At 39.7% G+C, this 5,000-nt stretch overlaps 1 long non-coding RNA gene across 1 annotated transcript in view; it reads right to left on the bottom strand.

The window, feature by feature from the left end:
- Positions 1-3,965: 3,965 nt before the first annotated feature.
- LOC119568029 overlaps positions 3,966-5,000 on the bottom strand; it is a 2,659-nt gene continuing 1,624 nt past the window's right edge. Inside the window, exon 2 of the long non-coding RNA XR_005228056.1 lies at positions 3,966-5,000. This exon is cut by the window's right edge and continues 1,151 nt beyond it. This is a non-coding gene — a long non-coding RNA (uncharacterized LOC119568029).

Genomic DNA, 5,000 nt, shown 5'->3' with positions numbered 1-5,000 from the left:
CGCCATCATTTTTTTTTTTTTTTCTTCCGAAATGGGTTGGAGAAAAAATACATATATTCCTTTTTCATCACAGATACATAGCACAGCTTGAATCCTATATTTTCTAATATCCCTTCCTTTTTTTCATGAGTTCATCAGTAACAATAGGGGCAAAACCTATTATCATATTTCCCAAGAATTAACAATTAGTTATAATGTGATCCTCATCTATATTGCTGCCGGACAAGGGAAAAACTCCACGTCCCCAGTCACAGGGAGAGAATACAACCCCTTGTATACACAAGAACATTGGGCCGCCGAGATAAAAAAAAAAAAAAAAAAAAAAACTCTCCAGGACTCATCAATACAGTGTGTGTTGTGGCGCTGTAGGCTCTACTGTATATATACCAGGATCAGAATACTGGAAATCATTCAGGCAGAGATGACAACAACAACAGCAACAAGAAAAAACATTATGCCTTACACTTGGTAACAATCGTTTCTGCGCTTAAAATTTGTTTGCAGTGAATTGGCTGAACAATCATCTGAAGATCTTCGTCGAAGGGTTCATCTATAGGTTTTCTCTACTACTTTCATTAAGATGCCGACGCAACATGGCCCCATTCACTAAGCACCTTCACGTACCAGTCGAACACTCATCAAATAGAGATCACTATGCACTTGAATGTCAAATATTAAGACAGGATCCTCTGCTATCGATGGACGTCAGTCAAGGAGACCAGGACCTTCAGGCAGTGGGGTGGACATCAGCAAGTCAGGACACAACTTTCCATAACGTCGTCCGATCGCACAGTGAAGTCATCAGAGAACAGTCAGTCTGGTAATCTGGCAGGAACTCTGCATCACATCATGTTATCAGGATCTGCAACAGCAAGGATACGGCAGAGAAACGGAACAGAGAATCTTTCACGAGCATGGGCAAAGAAACATGCATCAACCAAGATATCCCTGGAGTGCTCATATATAAGCAGAAACTTATGATCATTAATCAGACCCATCAAGCATAGTGGAACAAATCCATATTAACTTGAAGTCTTAATCCAAGATCGTTTATGCTCAGTAGCTAAACATAGCATGTATACCTCTATAATGTACAATGTGCTTACTTGCTAATCACTACCGCTCTATTTCCCTTTTGCCGTTGTTTCAATATGCTACTCATTACTCCTTGTGCACATTGCAAAATGCTTTCTGGGCCTCCACGGCCCATTTCCATGCGTACCCTGTGCTTATAACCTCAAATTTTGAGGAGCCATCCCTTTTCCCATCATATGAGTGTCCACTGCAATTGCCTCACGTCGTTTGATGCGTGGTTACGTACAGGGTGTTTATTTATTTTATTTTTTTATTTTTTATTTTCTTTTCTTTTTTTCACCCAAGGACCCTCTATTTTTCTCAGTACACGAGGATCTGTTATTTTCCTCACCACATGAAGACACATTATTTTACTCGCCATATGAAGACCCTTTATTTTCCTCAGCACAAGAGGACCCGTTATTTTCCTCAGCACATGAGGACCCGTTATTTTCCTCAGCACATGAGGACCCGTTATTTTCCTCAGCACATGAGGACCCGTTATTTTCCTCAGCACATGAGGACCCGTTATTTTCCTCAGCACACGAGGACCCGTTATTTTCCTCAGCACATGAGGACCCGTTATTTTCCTCAGCACATGAGGACCCGTTATTTTCCTCAGCATATGAGGACCCGTTATTTTCCTCAGCACAAGAGGACCCGTTATTTTCCTCAGCACATGAGGACCCGTTATTTTCCTCAGCACAAGAGGACCCGTTATTTTCCTCAGCACAAGAGGACCCGTTATTTTCCTCAGCACATGAGGACCCGATATTTACCTCATCACATATAACGCATCATTTCCCTCACCATCTAAGGAGTCATATTCTTTCTTGTTTGCCTCATAAACCTTTCCACATTTTCACCGCGTCCCTGCATGGTTACATGATCTATTAACCTGAAGATCTAACTAACACAGTTGACCCACGTACGTCAAGTAGCTCAGAAAGTGAGTCAGCCTTGCCTGCAAGCGTACGTGTAGTTCTAGGCATTCCCAAGCCCCCGATGCAAACAAAAACAATACCAAGGATATTTTTCTCACTTGTTGGACTTAGTATAATTTGGTTGACATACCGTGCTGAGCGGTATAACTTAGCAAAACCTTGCTTGCCAACGGTCTGCAAGCGATTGAGCAACCTATTTGGGCTCCAAGAACCCAGGGTGTGGAGGAAATATTCCCTTCAATTCTTCTCATTGAGGTGGACCCTCTGAAATATATCCGTAGTTGTGCTCAACATTCCAGAATTCAACCACCTCCCTATTGCAGGAAGGTACAGTCCTGCATTTCTTGTTTCCCTTACTTTCTCATGTTTACTTTCTTACTTTCTCATTATCTTAATACAGTCATGAATGTCGACTTAGCCATAGCACCCCATTCCCAAGCGGGCCTTCATTGGTAAGGGGGTGCAAAGAATCTATGAGTCTTTGATAAATGAGTTCTTTCTCAAATAAATGGTTTTGTTGTTTCATGTGGACTTCGCGGGGACATGAATGAACTTGCAGGTATCTCAACTAAATTTGTCATTGCTTTTTGTGCTGAAATTCTGGTTTCGGACACGAGACACACTTCAGAGTTGCCTTTACCTGATTTTTATAAACCCTTGTTTGCTACCTAGGAACTCTTTGCCTCGAGCCCTTTTTTTTTTTTTTTTTTTTTTTTTTTTTTTTTTTTTTTTTTTTTTATGATTGGTTTTAATGTTGGTCGTTCAACGATATGAATGTGGTTGTCATGAATACATGGTTGCGTGAGCATGTAGTCATCTTAAGAATGTTTACATTTTATTGTTTACAGAAGTCCCAATTTCGATGAAAGCATTTATGACTGCTTAGTGACCTCGCAGATTTTTACTTTTATAGGTGATTTTAATGCTCACCCCCAAGACTGGCCGAATTATGTGCCCCCAACTGACCGACATGGCATTTCTGCCTTAAATTTCTCAGATGTAGTCGGGTGAGAGCAGTCAGTCCAGGTGCCACTCACAGGAGTGTTATTTCTTCAGATCATTTATTAACTAATGTGAGTGCCATTATGCTAATTGGTTCTACCGACCACCGTAACCTAATTTGTAAATTCCAATTGGACTTTCTAACACCAGTTTTTACTCTAATTAGACAAATTTCACAAAGTCTAGAATTAATTGGGTGGATCTACCATACGATGGCATTGTTTGGCAAAATGTTTATAATGCGCCTGGTCTGTTATTACTCTGAACTTGTTATTGTTGGATATCACGACGAGGCTAGTACACAGCAATACTCTTGAATCTGGTTCACATGATAAAACAACGTTTAATGAATGATGTCACCATAGGGACATAGGGACAAATATACTGCCTAGTATAATCTCAGGTCTGCTAATTGCACTCATCCTTATTGGGAGAATATAATGAATATAATGCTATGCTCACTTGAAAAAGTTTTCTTAGAAGTGTCATAGACTTATAAATTGTAGTCAGCACCTATACGCATCTCTTTTTAGTGTTGAGTCCTCCATTCCTCCTTTAATGAAGCCTCATGGCAGTACTGAGAAAGTTACATTGTTAGCAGGATGTTTTAGACCAAAACACAGTGAAGAAGATATTGAACTTCTTTCCTGTCACCCGTTACCATGATTTAATTCATTTGCATCCAGGTCCTCTGAGATCAAGCATCTGTTAACTGAATTAGGCGAACATGGTGGAGTAGACCCTAATGGCTTGTTTCCTCTGATATTAAAAGGATTAAAAGGTCAATTAGCTCCTAAATTAGCTTTACCTTACGCTCTTTAGTTCGTCAAGGGTCATTTTCAGAGTGCTATTTCCAAGGGCCTATTACAATCTTGACTTATTACTATAGGCCCATTTCAGTTTCACCAATTGTATCCATGGTCTTTAACGTTTTCTGGCTAAATGTTTTTTTTTGGACATTTGAGATCGTTTCTTCAAAAAACTCTGGTCTGGTTTTAGAGCTCGGTTGTAATGATGCATTGCTTATGTTGGTGTATGAAATGTAGCCTGCTTTAGATAAGGGACATGAGTCAAGGCTTGTCTCTGGATTTTTGTGCAGCTTTTGACACTGTAAATCACAAATGTTTGGCTTGTCAGTTGCAGTCTGTTAATGGTGGCAACGTTTTTAGTATTTTAACTGAGTATTACTAATAAAATTTTGGCATATGCTGATGGTGCTTCCCTCTATGATGGTAGTCTTTCTCCGGCAACCAGACAAATTGTAACTGACAGTCGCACTGTAAACCTGACGACAAGTCTATCATACTGTTCTCAGTGAGGCATGAAATTAAATCCTACCAAATCCAAAAAATGATTGTGAGTCGGCCGAGAACGCAGTTGCCTCAGCATCCAAGTCTGCTGATTAATGGGTTCTTAATTACTTTAGTGGATAATCCGAAACTCATGGGTGTAACCCATGTAAATTAGGACTATGGCACAGGCAGTTTCATTCAGGTTGGGCATCATCATTTGCGAGTGCAAGAAGATTTTTGAACATGCAACATTAATCGATTTTTTTTTTTCTGCTTCATCTTAAGTATTGTCCTCCTTTATGGTTATTTGTATCAGAGTCACACTTATGCCTGCTTGATCGTTCTTTAAATTCCATTAAATTTCTCCTGTCTTGATTTGGACCTTGGGCACCGTAGGGATAATGGGGTTCTTTCATTCTTGTAACCAATAATTCTTGTAAGATTGTAACCAATAATTCACATCCCTTCTCTATTTTTTACCTTAATTTTGTTTCAACCCGCAAAAGTTATTAGAACTTCCTCATTTCAATGACATTTGATGCATGTCGGTTGTCTACATCTCAGTTTTCCAGATGCCTTTTACTGTTATTTGTAGTCTTTGGGATAGATTGCCTTCAGAGATTGTAACTTCTCCGGCTCTTGATAAGTTTAGAAGATCTGCCCTTTTGCTACGTAAATAGTAGATGAT

This window comes from Penaeus monodon, chromosome 43, assembly GCF_015228065.2.
Source record: "Penaeus monodon isolate SGIC_2016 chromosome 43, NSTDA_Pmon_1, whole genome shotgun sequence".
In the NCBI taxonomy this organism is placed as follows: domain Eukaryota; kingdom Metazoa; phylum Arthropoda; class Malacostraca; order Decapoda; family Penaeidae; genus Penaeus; species Penaeus monodon.
Note: the sequence above shows the minus strand (reverse complement) of the source record. Positions and strands in the feature narration are given on the sequence as shown.